Raw genomic sequence first — 22,459 nt, 5'->3', positions numbered from 1 at the left:
AACGTGGTACAATAATACCTAGGTACGTCTCATTTATTTTTAAATTGAAACTTTTAAAGTGATCTAGTCATGTCGTAATTCTTCGAACCCTTATCCGTACCCCAATGGTGCATAGGGCACTCCATCATATAAACGCAGTGTTATATTGATAGTTAGTTAACACACGAAGGAAAGGTGATTCCCCTCCGATAGGTCTTCCGATTCAGGTACCAGTCCAGGGTAGTATTGAATAAAAATTAGAGTGAAAAAATCACTTAAATATATTTGACTCCCTCCTGGGAATCGAACCTGGGACCTCCAGAACGGTAGCCGAGCGTGCTGACCATTACACTACGGAGGCGGACTAATTTTTACTTATCTATTGTACATTTATATTGACAGAAGCGCTCGCGTGGAGGGGTTAAGGATTATATTTACCATATACTTTCCAAAGATATTCGTCATCCAAATACGTTGTACATTCTTTACAAGTTATTTAATTATTAAAGTTTACGAATCTCCCCCCACTCCCCGTGAATAGCAATGTGCTCACGCGGCATTGTAAACGAATCAACGTGCTCGGAATCAAATATTCAGCTTTAATCAATCAGCTCCCCACACGATCGGGTTGTAAATTTTAATTAATGAAACCTGCTGCCATATTACGGGTGGGTAGTGTTATCAATCCGATTCATCAATATTACAGCTCTTTTTTTACTTTGAATCAAAATGTCATTCGAAGTGGAAATATCGCACACTTAATAGAAGACTGCGTATCAAGAAACCGTCTCAATAATGGAGATAATATATCGCAAATCAAAAAACACTTTACTTCAATGAAAAGAAAACCTATGGAGTTCATCTATCATGAATTAAAACCCCTACATATAAATAATGGAGATTATCCATCGTGCAGAATTCTCTTCAGATTATACTAAAAATTATGGCATTTAAAGTGTCATAACTTAATACGAAACATGTATCGTTCTTCGTTTTTATTGAAAGAAGATGGAAGTCTTGTTTATTAGGATACACAGCCTGAAATAATATTCGAAATAATTCGGTGAATTTAACACAGGTGTATAAAGTGATCACTTAAGACAGCCAAATGCTAGGTCAAACGCTCTGGGATGCTCAGACTTACATCTTCATTCATAAAAAGGAAGGACGAAATATGTTTGATATCAAGACACCTTTAAAAATTAATAAACATACATCAAGTTTCTATATGAAATAATGCGGGATTCAAGCTGTTTTATTATTATTTCATAAACTCGGCACGATAAACTGATTTATTAGTAAAATGGTGATCGATAACGTCAACGTCGTGCAAAGCTCACAAGGGATTAATAAAGCCAGGCGAGATAACATCCCCCGATCTTTTAAACTTGGCGAGAATGCTTTGCATGAAAAATTGAAGCGAGTTGATGCAGTATGTAACAACTATGGAAGAATATAATGGATGCAATATCGTATCCCAACGATACGGTACTAATGGCGCCATTGATAAGCATTATATAATGCATTATATAATACCAAAATAAGCATTAATTTTCACTGTCCGGATCGCACTATATCGTACTAATCAAAAAGTACTTGCATAATGAAAATTTATACACAGAATGAGTGTTTGAGCCAGTTTTTGCATTTTGCGCAACAGGCATTGGTATTTGCCCTCAATGAATGCTATGGTAAGGAAGATATAATATTATTGAATATTACAAAATCGTAGATATGTACATTGTACATAAATACCATATATTGTTTACAAGCGGGATTGAAACACATATAATTGTTTTTATTTTCATTTAATTTCATAAGGAGGGTTATCTTTAGGTTAGGACCAATCTCATTGTCTTCGTGTTATTTACGATCAAGATAATAATGTGTCGATACGATGCTGTGTAATAAAAATACTTCAAAAATACAAAACTTATCATCAACATAAATTAAAATTTAAACAATACCGCATTTTTTTAACATAGTTTTAAAACATCGGAAATATTATCAAACTCGAATTGAACAACTCTGCGTCCATATTTTTAAGACCAATAAGTATCAACTAATTGCGCTGACTGTTCTTAAATGCATTTGGACTCTTGGAATACTTAATGGGAAAGGCTACAAGTTAAAATTTATTGGGGCAAGGAAAGAAGGAAGAAAAGTTTTCTTCTGGGAAACTCTTATGCACGGGCCAACATAATTAACATTCACAGAAGATCTCGTTCAAATATTTTTTTTTTGTATTCGTCTTATATGTAAAGGTAACTCACCAAGCCTTTTCACTGGTTTTTATTTAATTTTTTCACCAATTAAAAAAAAAACATATTACATTTATAAGTCAAATATATTATATTCCCGATTAGTAATTTCTATTACGAGAATATATGAGAAAATATGACTAATCACTAACACAAATATCTTTCCATAAAGTATTTTTTCAGTTCATTCATTTTGGATCCCTGACTGGGTTCTATTTTATGTACATATGTCAGACAGCTGGTTAATTTGGGTATAGGCAATATATTGCAAGAACCTTACTTAAAATATAGTTGTGTTTATCAGGTCCACATATATTTTTATTATGACCTCGTGTATTAAAATGATGAATTTCTCTGCTAAAAATCGGTTTGGTGTTGCTGTGAGTCGTTTTAAACATTATTTGAAGCATTGTATTTGTAATCTCATATGTTGGGAGAATACCGAAAGATATTATTATGTTAGTGTTCTTTCTATATCTGTGTTGAGATGGCGTCGTGTGAGGTCTTATCGGGATTTTTTCTTCTTCGTCACATCCGACAAATGACGTTCGTGCGAGACCAATTTGTCAAAATCTGTATTCGTGTCCCTAGATGTCAAAACATTAAGATTGAAGTCAGTTCGTAACAACACGTCAAGGGAAATGTGTTCTGTTCCACTAAACTCGGCACGCTCCACTCTACGCGTATATGCGGAACGTGACAGCACAGCACTAAATAGTGACATTTTGGAGTCCTATTCTCAGATCATACGCATTATCTTTCTTACATACGACATTCGAGAATACACATTGGATTATAAAAAAGTAGGAGATATAAAATGTAATATATAATAGATAAATACTGACTTCAATACAATACTCATATCCTATATAAACTCACAAATCAAATCATAGAACTCAAATCATATATTTTCATTAATTGATTCGACTGTTACTTTGTGCTAAAATGTATCCAATTTAAATTAAGTTCAACTCGGTAAATACCACTGTTTTAATAAGAGTTAAAGGAGTTATTTTCATATTATTTTTTGACATCTCATCAAAGGTGAAGAAGAATATGGAAGTCTGGGCATTTACGGGGCTGACAACCGTCATAGGCTAGCTTAAGTGATCACTTTACACGCGTGTAACATTCACCAATTCTACCCATTATTGACACCCACACTACTCAAATTCTTGGAAGTTCTATATATATATATATATATATATATATATATATATATATATATATATATATATATATATATATATATATATATATATATATATATATATATATATATATATATATATATATATATATATATATATATATATATATATATATATATATATATATATATATATATATATATATATATATATATATATATATATATATATATATATATATATATATATATATATATATATATATATATATATATATATATACATACATACATACTTATATGAACCAATTTAGAAACCTTATACTTGAATCACTAGAACTTCACTAGAGACATCTATTGGAGAGATGTAAAGAAGCTTTTTACTAAGTAGACTATGACGGTCCTCATCCCTGTAAATGCCCAGACTTCCATGTTCTTCTTCATCTTTGAAGAGATGTCAAAAAAAGAGTACAATTAATTTGGAGAATATACAAAATCGATTGATCTTATATTTAAAAGAATACCTAATTAATACTCTCTAGATTTATCGAGATTCGACTCATTCGAGAGTCGGATTTCGTATTCTAGAGTTATCACAAAATGTACCTAGTTTACACGTTCGTCTAAGTTGTTAATAAGATCTTTTCTCTCTGCTTAGAGTTATGTCAGGTAACTGCGTAGACAGTAAGTAATTACGGAAAACTTTTTGCTCTGTTGAATACGTGTTATGTGCTAAATTTGGGCAAAAGAACACTCAAGTTAGATTCCCACGACAGCACCCACTTACGAACTGAAAAGAATTACCTGGTTATATATTTAAAACTTCAGTTTGTCTAGTAAGGAATCATTAATCTTACGCTTTATTACTTCAAATCGTTTTGTCTATGATTTTGTATTAGTACCTTTCCCCCCAAATTTTATTAAGAACAAAATTTAAAAAGTCTCCATTACAAAATTGCGCTGCACGTTCTCTGTTAAAATGGTACTAAGTAAATATCTGAAAATGTCCGCCTCTGTAGTGTAATTGGTCAGCACGCTCGACTGCCGTAGCGGAGCTCCCGAGTTTATTCCTAGAGGGGATGAAATAAATAGAAGTGATTTTTTCACATTAATATTAATTCAATATTATATCTGGACTGATTCCTGAAGCGAAGGGCTGATCACCTTTCCTTCGTGTATTGACGATCAACATAATACTGCCTTTATATTAAAAATAGATGATGATTTATATTAAAAATAGGATATTATACTTTCATTATATATTGAGAGTCCGCTCCGTAGTGTAATGGTCGCCACGCTCGGCTACCGTTCTGGAGGTCCCGGGTTTGATTCCCAGGGTGTATCAAATAAATAAAAGTGATTTTTTTCACTCTTATAGTTATTCAATATTACCCTGGACTGGATCCTGAATTGGAGGGCTGATCACCTTTCCTTCGTGTGTTAACGTTCAAGTTAGTACAGCCCGCAGCGTTTATATTAAAAATGGATGACGATTTATGAGTTTTTATTAAAATTAAATTTAATTAAATTTTACCTTAATTATACATATATCGAGTGTGAAAACTGATTTATTGAATTAGGTTTTATTTGAATTTAATGAGTTTTGCACTACAAAGGCATCCAAAGTTAATAAATCAGTTCGATCTTTAAAAAATAAAAACTCAACATTTATTTTTATATCCCATTTATTTAAAATTTAACGCTCAACGCATCACTGGAGGAGAGTCGTTGCTTCTACAAGGGTCACAACCCTCAGTAATAAGGAATAAGACGGAGAAAAAGCGTTATATTACGAGGTGACAAAGTTGTCAATCACGAGCGATATACACGTATTACGCCGAATTCATTTTATATATGTGTCGCCTACTTTCAAAATCCGCCAGATCCAATACCCTATCGGAATGCCAAGTGTGTTTTTTTGTTTAAAATATTAATATTCTTGAAAACCCTGCTAAAAATACTTAATACCAGCGTTGTATTTCAAATTCCGCTATATTCATGAAACTTGCCTTCTGACCCATATCAGCTAATCAGAGAGCGGGAATAGGTCAAAAATTAACATACCGTCATTATCGGTTTATGTCTCGTGTTTTTTTTCTTAATAATAAAATTAATAATAAAACCCTAATCCGCACCCAAATTGTGCATAGGGCACTGCGTCATATAACGCAGTGTTATCTTGATCGTTTACACATGAAAGAAAAGTGATCAGCCCTCCGCTTCAGGCACCGGTCCAGGGTAATATTGAATAAATATTACAGTGAAAAAATCACTTATAATCACTAATAAAAAATCAGTTTTAATATAATCACTTAATACTTAAAAAAATGTGAAAATTCTCTGTTTCGCAATATTTTATCTAAGGATAGACAAATCTTTGAAACATGAATGTCACCCGGATAATCTTGCATTTTTTTTAAATCGACTTACATGGATCTGGCGGATTTTGAAAGTAGGCGACACATATTGGTTGTATTTTCATATGTCATATACGAGTAAGTACACAATCATACCATATATCTACAAAGAGCGCATTGTGAGCTTTAACGCGGAATCCATCATCTTTTCACATGTCGTAAAGAAACTTTATACAAAGACTGGTTTCCATCGGTAAGAGGAAAATACCCTTGGGCTATTCAACGTTATCATCAAACATCTAATGTGCTCAGATTTCAATACCTCACGAATAAATATCACTAAGGATACTTTTAAGTGTCGGGTTGTGGTCCCGTGGTTAGTGTCGCGGACTCTTGAGGCAGAGTTTCTCGGTTCGAACCCACTTTACCACAGTTTGATACCTATTCTTACCTATTTTTTTCATATAACGCGGTGGAACAGCGTTCCGGCACCTTTTTTCACGTGTAAATGAAAAACATAATCAAAATCAATTAGATGAATAATGTTTGTGTTTACGTAATAACAATCTTTATTTATATAATTCGTCAAAATGATAAAATATGGTATTGTAAAGAATATTTCAATTATACTTGAATATAAAAATCTTGTATTGTTAAAAGTCTGCGTAATCGGAGGGCATGTATGACTAGATGTATGGATGTGAAGGAGGAGAGGAGTGTATGTCAGGACAGAAGAGTGTGGCGTTCCATCCTTTCTGCTTACCCCTGCGGGGAAACGGCGTGATGGTAGTAATAGTACTAGTAGTATTTTTTTAGTAAAAAGCTTGACATGAATTGAGTTCCCAATCCTTTTTTGTTAGCAAAAAACAGCCCTGCCTATTTCTAATAATGAGCTGCTTAGGCTCACAGAAATAGTATGAAATTGAAGTATGTTTGTAAATAATCTGAAACACTTTTTTTTAAATAAAAAAAATAATTCACCGTTTGCAAATTTTATTTTATTTGTTTTTTCATTACGTTTTATTTGCGGACGGTACTTCGAATGTAAGAGTTAGATCCTAGTGTAGTGAAACTGTAAATAGTAATCGCATTGTACCAATGTGTCAAATTAAACCAAAACGTCGAGCTGACAGTTTAACGCCAGTCAATTGTTTCGAGACATTTTCAAATAAAAAACGCTGTGACAGGAAAATGAATCGGTTAGGTTAGGTACCAACCTTATCGTCCTACGCAGCGATAAAAACAATCTGTAATATATTCAAAATACATCGGCACTTAGCCCCAAATGACATATTATATTGAACAATTTTGGCACAGTAAACTTTACGATCAAACATTTTCGAAAACTAAACGATCAATTGAAATTACGAAACAATGCAAAAACATAATTCAGATACTCATTTTGTTTCATATTTCAGTATATTAAATGAATAAAACATTTAATTTTGAAAGGCAGATATCGTAGTCGTACAGGAAAAAGTGACCGGTAAAATGTTCCGAAGGGACATTTAAGTCACTTTTGCTTGGCAAGAAAATAAACATCAATGCAGTTAGTCATTTTCAACAAGTCAATATATTATTCTTCCAAGTTTAAAATCTAGTAATCTAGCAATATTAAGCTAGTAAGATATTAAATAGTCAATGATCACGTTTTTGTAAAAAAATGCACTTGGTTACTTTCTCCTGCATGACTACGATATGTTTGTATTTTCATGAAGAAAATTTTGATATATATATATATATATATATATATATATATATATATATATATATATATATATATATATATATATATATATATATATATAATTATATTTATATATATATATATATATATATATATATATATATATATATATATTTATATATATATATATATATATATATATATATATATATATATATATATATATATATACATATATAAATAAATATATATATATATATATATATATATATATATATATATATATATATATATATATATATATATGTATATATATATATATATATATATATATATGTATATATATATATATATATATATATATATATATATATATATATATACATATATATATATATATTTATATATATATATATATATATAAATATATATATATATATATATATATATATATATATATATATATATATATATATATATATATTTATATATATATATGTATATATATATATATATATATATATTTATATATATATAAATATATATATATATATATATATATATATATATATATATATATATATATATATATATATATATATATATATATATATATATATATATATATATATATATATATATATATATATATATATATATATATATATATATATATATATATGTATATATATATATATAAATATATATATGTATATATATACATATATATACAACCTACAAATTAACTATAAAACTATGAAAAATAATTTTTCGGTCACTAAATAGGCACTTTTTTGGTATAACATCATTAAACAGTGTTTTTGAATAATTTGAACTGAAATCTATCTAGAAATCACAACAAATTTTTATTTTATTTTAAAAATTCTGATATTTTCAGTCTACTGTATACTTATATAAATATATAAAGTTCTTTCAAATTTTAAGCAACCTGAAAGAGCAATTGTCAGTAAAAGTATAAGCGCCAGAAAGAAAATTCTAGTAAATTCAGTTAATATTTTTAAATGAAGGAAGGGGTGTTTTCAATATTTAATTAATGTATTCTTTAAAAAAGGATAAAGACTTCTTATCATAACATAATCCCGTTTCAAGACTGTACGCTAGTAATTTCTAAGTAAAATATGGGAATATTCTTTGCATAAAAAAACCTCGCAATCCTTTATGAACAACTTCCTTTGTAAATCACGCTTAATTATAAATGAAAGCCGTTTTAATTTAATTTATCCGCACTTAAAATATTTTAAGATAAAACTTTTTCAATTTATAATGTAAACCAATCTATTCACTACGGGAAAATTAGCGTTCCGACTTAATTGTGGTCTCCTTAGTGAAAATTGTGTTTGTTAACGATTTTAACTTTGAAAATAATTTAAATGGCAGACTGTCTTACATATAAAAAAAACATATCTCAAGAAATATAATTCATTATTTTAATGAGTTTTATTCCGTAATACCTAAGAACTAACCGTTATTTTTAAACTCTTTATTGAAAATTTGTCTTTTTTCAATTAATTCGGCAGTCACTTTGTGGTAAAATCTATCCATTTTTAATTAAAGTGTTTCTTAGTGAATATCACATTTTTTCAAAATCATTTTCAAACACCGTATATGAAGATAAGTCTAAATTTAATCGTTGTGTCCTTGGGACGTTGAAGGTTGAAGAGGGGGTAGGAGCTATTTCTTTATTTATTTATTTATTATTCATTATTTTTATTTCTTATCATTGGGAACATAAACATAATTGTCTCATAATTTAAATCAAACTGTACGCGGCCACGCGTTGCTGTAGCTCAGTCTGATTAAATGGAAAAGAAATAAAATATAATAGAAAGCGGACATCTAATATATATGTAATTTATGTTGCTGTGAAGCAATGGAAACATTAAAAATCTCTAATGTCAACAATCCAATCGAAAACATTAAAAACGTAAGTCATTATAGCTGTAAAAGAGCACGCCATCCACCATGAGCAAATTTTAGCAAAGCGTGTGTTGTTGTTATGCTCAACAGATGGCGCTGCCATTGAGATCAACTAAACTATTCAGGAATATAGATGCAAGTAGAAATATCTATCTTTAATGAATTAAATGCATGCACTATGGTTTGTAAATTGAAACAACATTATTGTGGAAGATGTCTAATTATAAAAAAATATTTTTTCAAGTAAAAAAAACATTTGAATAAGTAAAAAATTGACGTATATTCATACTTTATCGTTCAAACTAATTTGAAATTTAAAACGTTTCTGTTTTTCAATTCACAGAATACTGGGGCTATTCGAAAATTTATCTGTTTTTGTTAATAATATAAAAACCAAAAAAATATCCTTTCAAATCATGGCTCATAATAAAAGAATAAGCTTCTGAAATATTCCTTAAAGTCTACCAACACCTTGTAGAAACACATAATGTTTAAAATGTTGTTGAAGCTTATATTTTGTTTAAGCTTAAGTTATTTAGCGATTTAGACCCTTATTATTATCAAATGAATAATAATTTTATATTAGGTGATTGGGAATCACAAACCGGTAGACATTATAATTCAGTTATAATAAAATATATAAAGTAATTTTAAAACAAAGTTATATTTTAATTATGAAATGGAAAATCACCGAGTTAGTGCTTCAAATATAAATCATACTTAAATTTATAATTTTTATTTAATACGGTTACAAAAGTCTTTTTATAATTTTAATTTATTTTCCAGACATTTCTACTTTTACAATCTTAAAATTAATACCGCAGCTCTCTCCAATAAAGAGACTACGCTCTTGTGCGTGAAGAGATATTTACACTTATTTTTTTAAATGTTTGTTGGTATTATAGTTTATTTTTATTTGAATTATTTCTTGTGTTTATTACGAATTTTTGTTCTTCTTGGATTGACATGTACATAATTCATTTGATTTATTTTTAACATTTAAATGTCTTCAATACTTTTTTTTTTAGCTGAAGAAGGTTATTGAAGTACATACTTGGTTTCCAAATATTTAAAGTTTATTTGAAATTATTAAGAAAAGTTTGATTTGGTTGCCAGACAGGTTTAAGAATAGCTTTAATTAGCCGCAAGCTTTTGGAGCTTAAATAAACAACGATTAAGCAAATAATACAACCCTTTAATTCACAAAAAATACTTACAATTCGCAATTATTATTCAAACAATCCAGATGTTTAATTGGGTGAGTTATTATTTTATTCTGTAATTTAGTGAACAAGGCTTACCCTTAGAACTGAGTTGTTTGCTGTGAAATATATATAAAAATATTCGTTATGTTTGATTTTACTTGCTAAATTTACAATATTTTTTTAGTACTTCCTACCGACTGGATCGAATCCATTAAGCAAATATTATCAAATTTATTTTTCGTGGCCCAAAGGTTATTTTATTTATCCACGATGATATTTATTTTTTGTATTCTAAAGTTCATTTATCTATAATTAAATCTGTTTTAATCATTCCAAATGTCACTTATCTATTATAATATTATATATTATTTTTATGGTCTTAAATGTCATTTATCTATGATAAAATTTTATTTTTAGTGCCCTAAAGGACTTATATTAATGATAAAATTTATCATGAACAAAAGTCCTTTAGACCCTAAAGTGTATCGTAATAGATTTTTAAAAAAAGTGGCATTTACCCAGTGGAATTATTATTCAAAAGAGATGGATATTACCACAAAGTGACAGCCGAATCAATTCATAAAACTATTTAATGAAAGTAACTGAATGCAGTCGAAATACGATTTTTCAGACGAATGAGCGGCAAAACGATGTATGATAGATGTTTGAATGCAAAGCTGAGATAAACATTATCGATAAAATTAAGAAAGTTGTGTTCAGATGGTTTGAACATGTGGAACGAATGAGTGAGGAAAGAACGGTTAAACAAATTTATGAGGAAAACGTTGTTTTCCTGAGTTAATCTTTTATAATTTGTGTCAAAAAATCCAATTTTAATTAACTATTTAATTTAAATCCCTGTAATAATGAATCAATAATTAAATGCCCGTAAATGCCCAGACATCCATATTCTTCTTCATCTTTGATGAGATGTCAAAAAATAATATGAAAATTAACTCCTTTAATTGGAGATAATCCAGATTTGTGAACAAGTATTTGGACGCACTCAAAACGTTGTAAATCAATAATAAGTCATATTTTTACTCCTTTTGTCACTTGAACCCTATTGTACTCAGCCGTACTTCGCTTTCAGAATATAGGTATCGAAGTGCTATCTCGTTTTCGAATTTGCAAAACTTTCTCGTGTTTAGCTTATCAGTACACAGAACTCATGTAGAGCTTATCAGTGGGCCTTTTATTCACTCAGAGTAAGCCTTTAAACAAAGTCGAGACGAAAATAAATTTCTTAATTTCATGAACTTCTCCACACAATATTCCATCAAATTGGCTTTACGATGGTATTCAATATATCTGCGTCATTTTCCAACACACATTTCAAAATAATCTTTTAAAATAAACAAAGAAATTTTATAAAAAATTTTCAGTTAAAAATGACTATAATTAATCAAAACAATTTTAAGTAAATTGAAAACAAAAGAAAAAAATTCGTACGTAAAGCTTTAAAATATCCTTTGATATTTAAAAAAAACAGTAGTGTATTTTAAAATACAGCATATACTCTATATTTGTCGAATTCAACGTTTAATATGTTTTGACATTCAAAAAATGTCCATGTTTTCCTTTTTATTCATATTAAATTGAAAATAAACGAATTTCTATTATATAACGAAAAATATTACAAAAACATAGCATTTTTTCAGCAAGCTTGCACGTTTTTCAACTTTTTACATAAAACTACCACTTATTTTATTAGAATTTAATGATAGAGTATAAAAATTATTGTCTAGACTTAATATACCTTGATGGTTCTTAGACTATTTATTGCGTATGTCAAAAAATAGTCAGAGCTTGAAATAATTTTTTAAAAACTTGCATTTCATTATAAATAATTAAGATACTAGCTTGAAAATAACCATAAAATAGAAGTTAAGTTAAACAATAAATAGAACTATTTTAACTGTGATTTGCTCTCTGTTGTCTTACTAACATTAATATTTAGTATAAAAGGTTATTCTAACATTAAATAGGATCTACGTTTCAGCATGAAGATCTCAAAATTCAGCACAGAAGAAATCCTTAAAAAAACAACCGTGAGAAATAGCAACTGAAACCAACTACGTATAATCCTTTCATATATTGTGCAAATAAGAGAATTATGCCATATTATGATCATTTTGTGTTGTTCATTTATTTATTTAAATTATTAAGAGGACAACAAACATAAACATATGGAATGAAAAATAAACCATGAATAATTATAAACTCACTAAATTTAAAAACTTTCTTATCCACAGTAAATGTGAATACCCACGATTCATAAAAAATGCAAAGTAGACAGAGGCTATTATGAAAATTAATAATTAACTAACAAAGTAAACAACACTCTACTTTTCCGCAGGCGTAATCAAAAATAAAAGAACACCACACCCCTCTTTTCAGACAATTTTCGCCTCTTCCACGATCATGCATCTCTTCATACATTCCCGCTAATTATGACTCCTGACCTGATTATGCCCAGTTGTGTGTAACACTTCGTCGTGCCAAGTTCTCCTCGGTCTTTTTCTGCTCCTGTTTTTAACTTCATTCGTCTTTTAAATTTGTTTCACTGTTCTTTCTTCACTCATTCGTTTGGAATACCCAAACCATTTCAACACATCTTTTAATTTATCGATAATGCTTACCTCAGCATTGCATTCTTTATTATTTCCCCATTTAATCTATCATAAATGGCTTTCACATTTGTCTGAAAAATCGCATTTCGATTGATTTCAGTCTACTTTTATCCTGATTTTGCCAAATCCATGATTCACTTTCATACTTTAGGGTTAGAACCATGATTCAGTATTATTTCAATATCTTCAGCAATCTATCCATCCCTAAAAAACATGGTTCCCAAAATTTCCTATTTACTGGTTTTTAAACCCTAAATAAACATTTTAAAGAAAATATTTTAATTCAATTAAAATAACAAGAAAAAAAAGTATTAAAATTTTAATTTATTATTAAATCATTTTACGTATTTACCTTTTCTTTTATAATCCATTATATAGACTTCTTTTTATTTCCGTATCTCGCGTAGATCTATTCTTCCAGCATGTATGTACATATCGTAGGTGTTATGTCAAAACGTTAACTCTAAAATCCCTGTTTGAACAATCCCTGTTATTTAAAGCTTTTAGCCTGAATACGATACCCGCTTTTAAACTTAAAGGAAGGCAAAAGAAAAAGGGAGTTTAGGGAAGGAGGTAGAGGAAAAACTAAGTGATGAGGTTTGATGGACAGTTAGGATTCTAATTACAGATAGTAATGTCTCAAAGGTTTGTTAAAAGTTATCAGAATAGGTGCATTTTTTACAAGGAAAGGTAATTCTTTCAATATTCTGGACTCTCGGATAGAGAAAGTATTACTGAAATGTGATGTGCTATGACGACGAATGGAAAGTGTTATTTTTTCAATGCAATTACTGGACATATGGTGGGTATACTGACAAAATACGTTAACGTTTTTTTGCCAGTACACCTACAATATAATGTACTTTATAACACTGCGTACTCGTATTATGTAGATTCATTGTTAACATACATTGTATTCCACAAAGTTTTCCTACTGATAAATGTTTTGAAACATCTAACTAGTATATGTTTCTATTTAGGCTTTATTCAGTCAAAACAGTGAAGAAACTTTCATAGACTTACTTAACGTGTTGTTTGACTATTATTGATTTAAAATAACATTCATACGTTAATGATAGTTTCAAACGAATTTGTGCGAACGCCTTATAAAATAATATTTTAGTAAAAAAAATCCAGTGAAACACGAGTTATGGGTGATTTATCTTTGAACATATTTTTTTTGCCATGTTAAATTAAGGTAAGTCTGCATCGTGTAGAAACATCGTTTTATTTATTGTTTCGGCATTTGCTTTGTGGTAAGACGTGTTGAAATTATTGAAGAATTTTTTTTAACACTAGAGTTTACTTAAGACAGCTTGTTTCGGAAGCTAAGCATCCATCTTCAGGTCTAAATGTAAACTAAAACATAATAAATAATCGTGTTTAATAAATAACTCCACCCTTGACTAACCCCCCCCTTCCCCTAACTTATCTTTCTCCTTGTTTATAGAATAATTATTTATTATATTTTAGTTTACATTTAGACCTAAAGATGGAAACTAAGCTGAAACTAGTTGTCTTAAACTCAAGTGGTAAAAAAACAAGTGTTTTCTTTAATAATTGAAACATAGTTTAATATTGAAAGTCAAATACATAACGGAAACCCAGCATTCAAATAAACATATTAGTGAAAAATCATTTTTATTACTTGAGAATCGAACCCGGGGCCTTCAGCGCTGTAACTTAACGTCTTGACCATTACACCACGGAAGCAAACTGTACAGATGACATAAATGAAGGTTAAAGGGTAGATGATACACCCCTACTCGTACAAACCCGTATGACGTGGAAGAATTTCTTGAAGAATAACAATATTAGTTTAGAAGCATATAAACGAACTAAGTAGAGCCTCTTGTTTAATTCTGTCTGAGTGAATTTCACTCGTTAAATATTTATTAAGTTAAATAACGAATTGAAGATAAGTTGTCCTAAGACAATTCGTCAAAGTTATAAGGATGTAAGGTAGAGGGTTTTATCGTCACAACAGTATACCGAGTTACAAAACTTAAATGAGCAGTAATTAATAAAACAACAGTAACTTAATAAAAAAAGTTCTTAAAGACTTATTTTTTCTTCATCTCAGAGACGTGGATTCAATCGACTAATTTTTAAGTAAAGATAATCGATTATTTTTTGAGTAAATATGCTGAATCAACGAAGGATGTCAAATTATATGACGAAATATCAATAAAATAAAAATCATTAAAAACAATTTATATCAATAAAAATAAATAAATTTTATAAATATATAAATATAAAAATGATCAATCTGCTTTTATCTCAATAATAAAGCAGGTATAAATTTTCTTGTAAGCCATTTGTTTATTTTATTTTGTATTTTAAAAGTATCATTTACTTTGTGGTAAGGTAATATAACACTCTCCTTATAATTCGTCGTTCTCTAATGTAAGGGTACTTTAAAACTTTACTTAGAACATTTTGAGTGTGTCCAAATACTTGTTCACAAAATCTGGATTATCTACAATTACAGGAGTTATTTTCATATTATTTTTTGATATCTCATCAAAGATGAAGAAGAATATGGAAGTCTGGGCATTTACGGGGCTGACGACTGTCATAGGCTGGTTTAAGTGAGTTAAAGTTTAAGTGTAGTTTAAGTTCACTTTACACACGTGTAACAAAAAAAAAATGAAAACTATACTTCACGAAAAATCATTTCCTCATCAAGTCATCAATTTTTAATTTGAGGGACACTTTTTTATAAAGGATTAATAATATGCTCTAATACTCTGTCGTTATTTTTAAATGGCGTATATTTTGTTTCAATTCAAAGAAAAATATCGTCAATTAAGATCCTTAAAAAATAAAGGAAAGTACCTAATTTTAATACAGATCAACCATGCTATTGAAATTTGGAATATTTATCGCACTTACTTTATGGTTGGTCGTTTTTAATCTTTTTACAAAAATATTAGAAATCCAATCCAGGTCGACCAAAAACGCATGTGATTAACATTTTGTGTAGTTATACTATGTGAATAGTGCTATGGTAGTGACGTGTAGTATTGTTTGCATGCTGGCGTCATGATTATCCTGACGAAGAGAAGGGTGCGTTTCGAAACCGGTAAAATAAATTGACGACTTCATTTTGTACTGTGACTGAAAAAAATCGTCATTTTAAAAACCAAACGTGCGTCAATACGAACATGAAAAATTTTATTCTTTCTGAAATAAATCAGTAAAGTACGTGAAAGAAATTTCGATAATATCTTTCATTTTGCCAGAAAAAAAATAAAAAACCATGATTTTCTACCCTTGCCTTGATGTGTGTTTGCCACAGAATTTTGTCTAGCCTCCCACCAACCTGACGATGGCGGTAACGATGAATCCCTGTTACTGGTCAAATAAAATAAATGTGGAAAAATCTATATGGTTGTTATTTTATTTTTAATTCACAATTAATTAATACCTCGGAGTATTGCTGCTTTGCAAAAAAAATATATTTCTGCTATCTTTGCCTTAATTTTATTTGAATAAATTAATAACAAAGTCGTACTATATTTATTTTACAACGTTAATTGTTTTTAAACTAGTACAATATAAACACGATTTCATTTGAAGAAGTTACGCTTTACGTTGTGTAAACAAAAGTTAAACCAGATAGAACTAATTTAATCAAAAACGTAATATGCTTTGATTTCGTCTCAACTTGTGGGATTAAAAAAATTAAATCTGGTTTTGGAATTCATATTGTTTTCATATTTTTAAAATAATGCGATCAAAAAAGTTTTCAAATTATACGTAATTAAATATTAATTGAAACATTCTTCATTTAAACATTTTGAAAGGTACCTTTAAATGTTTGTATGTATATAAGTATCGTCTGCAAAGTTGCTACACACACATACACACACACATATATATGTATATGTATATACACACACACACACACACATATATATATTTATACACATATATTTATTTATATATATTTATATTAATCTTGATTATCACCAGTTTAAACATGAACGTAAGTACGAAATTAAAAAAAAGTGAAACAAGATGTTGAATTTGTGTTTTATTATAATTTTACGTAAAAATATATGTTAAAGCAAGGAAAATTATGTTCGAACTATTTATTTAAAAATATATTTTTTGTGTCTGTATGTATATGATAAATTAATATTTCAAATTATTTTGTTTTAATTCTAAATCTTATTTAAGATTCAAATGACATGTACATAAAATAAAATATAATGAAAAATGACATAAATGAATATTTTAATTGATTTTTTAATAATTCTATATCTTATTTAAGATTCAAATGACATATACATGAAATAAAATATAATGAAAAATGACATAAACATGAAATAAAATAAAAATACAATATAAAATAAATGAAAGGATTCCAAAAAAAGAAGTTAAATTATATTCATAATAAAACAAACATGTATATATAAAAACACACAAGTGCACTTTCTTTGATTTGGCAAGTAATATTTTTTTATAATTTTTTTAAAATATACAATATTCAATTATTACTAGCTCATAAGAAAAGATAACACCATTCTCTATAAAAAGAGAATTTGTGGAAACAGTTAAAGGTGATGGATTTATAATACGCTTTAGTGAACCGCGACCAACGAGGAAAGTTTTGCAGGGTGACGAGGGAAATTAGGCATCCCTTCGCTCCTAAATATCATTTGGTCGGGTCAACTTTCTACCCATTCATTTCAATCCCTTATTTGCCTCCCGACTGTTCAGTTCCGTGCTTTATCTAGTTTAATCAAGTAACCCTATATATATGTAAATCGAACCGTGTTAGTAATGCTCTCCTGGTAATTTTATAGTTTGGTAACCATATTAAATATTAATAAATACATTATTTTGATGATATTCACGTGTCCAAACAATACGAGTTCATATCGTTACAAAATTATTCCTCTAAAAATTGCTGTCAAAAACTACGAAACCATAATAAAATATTTCTTGTGTCCGAACGAATCAAATAATATTACATTTTCTTCTAAAATTCCTAAGTAAATATTTATTTGCTAAAAATCTTTAATCTCCTTAAATTGTTCACCGATTGCTTTGTATTTTTGACAAACGTTGCATTCAGATAAACGCGTTTAACTATGATTTGAGTTGTGTGGTTGTAAATCATGGAAAGCGTGGTGAATGTAATACGTGTGTAAAGCTATCATTTAAACCAGCCGTATGCCCTGTAAATGCCCATACTTTCATATTCTTCCTTAACTATATTGAGGTCTTGTACTTTATTAAAAATATTTTTAATACCGATTATTATTGTGTTTAAATATAACTCAAGTTTTTACTGAATACTTCATAATTTCATATATTTCATTGAAAATACTGAAGTTTTTTACATTTCTACTTTAGGGTTTATTGCATCGCAATTTGACATCTTTGCAAAACCATTAAACATTTTTATTATCTACATTATTCTCGACATGTTCCATTCATCTATTGAAGAGGTGACGGTCATTAATCTTCATACTTAACGTACTTGAATCTCTCTCTGGAAGCTAGGTACTATCCTAAACTTGGAAATAAGATGAGAATGGAAAAACTAAACGTTAGTAAAAACTAAACTAGTTTTCGTTTCAACCTGTTTTTTTTTTATATTTCTCTCTTATGCTCTTCTGACCCGACAATATGGATCGACAACCAATTTGGAATACTTTTTACAGTATACGCTTTCAATTTTGAAAATATCTTGTTAAAACACAAAAATCAGTCTCTTAAAGTATTTTATTTCAATGTTTCAATCATTCTGTTATTCCACAAATTCAAATACTAATGGATGAATAATATAACAACATGACTTCGAATGAAATAATAAATAATAGCCTATCACCAATCTGATGTTGTCAGCAACGACGAAATCCGATAGCTGATCAAATAAAATACGAGTGGAAAAAGGTAATTTGTTTTTGAATTTTTTTATAAAAGCTTTTTGTTGGATGTGTTGATTTTATGCACGTGAATCGAGATTATCAATGGATTACATTGAAGATGGAAATTAAAAAAATTAAGATTTTTATAAATGAAAAAATGTATCTTAAGAAATATTTTGCTGTGAATTTAGGTATATTTAAAAAACACACATATATATATATATATATATATATATATATATATATATATATATATATATATATATATGTATATATGTATATATATATATATATATATATATATATATATATATATATATATATATATATATATATATATATATATATATTTATATATATATATATGTATATATATATAATATATATATATATATATATATATATATATATATATATATATATATATATATATATATATATATATATATATATATATACATATATGGGTACATACATATATGGGTACATACATACATACATAAATGAAAAAATGTATCTTAAGAAATATTTTGCTGTGAATTTAGGTATATTTAAAAAACACACACACACATATATATATATATATATTATATATATATATATATATATATATATATATATATTATATATATATATATATATATATATATATATATATATATATATATATATATATATATATATATATATATATATGTATATATGTATATATATATAAATATATATATATGTATATATATATATATATTATATTATATATATATATATATATATATATGTATATATATATATATATATATATATATATATAATATATATATATATATATATATATATATATATATATATGTATATATATATATATATATATACATATATGGGTACATACGAGTATACTATCGAGCATAAAGCCCCTTTAAAAATATTCATACGAAAAACGAAATTGATTTTCTTGAATGTTTTCCGCAGATACTTTGTGGCATATTTTATAAACTTTATAAAATAAAAATAAAATATTTTAACTTCTTTTTATTGGTACACTTTTTCCAACCGATTTCGACAAAAATCTAGTCATGATCAGGGTTTATGTACATAAACCTTGATGATGACAAGGTTTTTGTCGAAATCGGTTGGAAAAAGTGTACCAATAAAAAGTGGTTAAAACAAAGTTGTTTTATTTTATGAAGTTTAAGGTAATTTATATTTTTCTTATCTGATTGTTGAGGACCCCCAAATCAGGAATTTGGAAAATTAGATAATACTTCGAACCTCTGACCTTTTCTACTTAAAGACGTGTATAAGATTTAACCCCTGTTCGTTACTGTTAATTACTTTTGCCATTAGGCAATTAGTATCGAATGTAGGGTGAGGAGAGTCAGACGTATTTTTTCCATTGTTTCTTTATATTTACACATCCACAACATCACTAACTAGGTAAAAACTTACCGAAATTGTAAGTGAGTTAAATGAGTTAACAGTTTCATAATTTGATTAATTTTAATTTGGTATAAGACTTTTATTGTGACGTATTTAATACTGCCTCTCAATAATGACTTGAGGGGAAAAAAGTTCCAGGTACTTACTTTAAGTCTTCGGTGATTGATTTTTAGTTGATACAAATATCAAGACAATATTTGCTGTCAATTTTGAAGAAGGGAATACATTTTTTTACCCATATCCGCACCCGATGGTGCATAGGGCACTTCATCATACAAAAGCAGTGCTGTCTTGATGGTTAGATACACGAAATAAATGTTTTAAAAATCTTTTTGGTTTGAGTTTAAATAACTTAATTTCTTGAATGTTTTTCGCAGATACTTTGGCACATTTTATGATTTTTATAAAATTAAACAACTTTGTTTTAACCACTTTTTATTATTAGTACACTTTAAACTACCGGTTTCAACAAGAACCTTATCGTCATCAGGGTTTTTTGAAATTCTAAAATATTAAAATACTGATAATTAATTACATTCCCTTACCAAAAACTAAATGATGATTACAAGATTCTTCTTGAAACCGGTAGGTTAAAGTTTACTTATAATAAAAAAGTGGTTAAAACAGAGTTGTTAAATTTATTAAGTTTAAAAAATTTAAATTAACCGCAACTGATAATTTAAATTTTATATTACACAAGTGAGTAAATGCACAGTAATTTGTTTTACAATTTTAACACTGCTAAATATTTAAAATAGTTATGTAAATATTACTATGTAATACAGTATACAAATTAGTTTCAGACTTTAATGAAATCATAATATTGTACATCCTTAATTAAAAACCCTTTTCATCCGTGTGTGTCTTGTGAACTGACTGCAACAAAATAACCAGATTGTGTACTCATAAAACATTCACTTTGCGATTTCTAAAAAGCGCCATAATGAAAAGCTTTTAGAAACTTTTTTATAGTCCTCTAAAGCTTCCGCTGGACAAGGCCTTAAATTTTATATTTATGTACTTAGATCTGAGCTTTTCAAAGGTATTAACATTATATGGACATATTTAAAATTTGCGTATATCTTATGGGCATTACATTGTACGCTACCCGCATTGTATGGAGGAAAAGCTTATTTGTATGTAGCATTACAACTACCGCGTATGCAAGATAGTTTCCGTATAATATGACAAGACGTGACTTTTATAATTCTTGACTTATTCTGGTTTATTATACGTGAGGCGGAATATACCTTGATTCAAGAAGATTTTCAAGCATTTTTACATTGATATTTCACCCCCATATTACTTTTACTCTATATATAAGGATTTATTCTAAAAACTACTTTATTATTTTATTTCCTAATAATTTTTCACAAAGCCAACAATGTTTAAAATGTAAAATGACAGCAAAAATAACATAATTACGGGTTATAAAGATGACAACAAAAATTACTGTTTTGACACGTTTAACAGAAAAATTAAATTAAAAGGTGAGTTATAAGAAAAATAAATGAAAAATAAAAATAAGTGGCAGTACAAGAATTTTGAAAAGCAAGGTGTTGTACAAAATAGGAAGTAGGATGCACACACATACACATAAACACACACACACACACACACACACACACACACACACACACACACACACACACACACACACACACACACACACACACACACACACACACACACACACACAAGCATAATATGTATCCTCGTTGTAAAATTTATTAATTTAAAACAACTACAGTTTTGACTAAGCTTTGGAAGCACTTGTGAATTGACATAAGGAACAACATTTTAATTGTCATACTGTTTTCTTCCATTGGTGGATAATTGCAAATATTTTATAATCGGGTAATTCTGAGGCCAAAAACAATTTAATGTAAATCGGTTTGCAGCCTTGATAATCTTTTATAAAATTAAA

The 22,459-nt window shown here is 28.0% G+C and overlaps 1 protein-coding gene across 1 annotated transcript in view; it reads right to left on the bottom strand.

Moving 5' to 3' along the window:
• The window catches only part of LOC148308469 (uncharacterized), a 94,792-nt gene that overhangs the window by 18,658 nt on the left and 53,675 nt on the right, over positions 1-22,459 (bottom strand). The window lies entirely within an intron of this gene.

This window comes from Brachycentrus maculatus, unplaced genomic scaffold (assembly GCF_059751285.1).
Source record: "Brachycentrus maculatus isolate JH-2025_06_01 unplaced genomic scaffold, ASM5975128v1 h1tg000164l, whole genome shotgun sequence".
NCBI classification, from domain to species: Eukaryota; Metazoa; Arthropoda; class Insecta; order Trichoptera; family Brachycentridae; genus Brachycentrus; species Brachycentrus maculatus.
The sequence above is the reverse complement of the archived record's forward strand: the minus strand, read 5'-3'. Positions and strand labels throughout refer to the sequence as shown.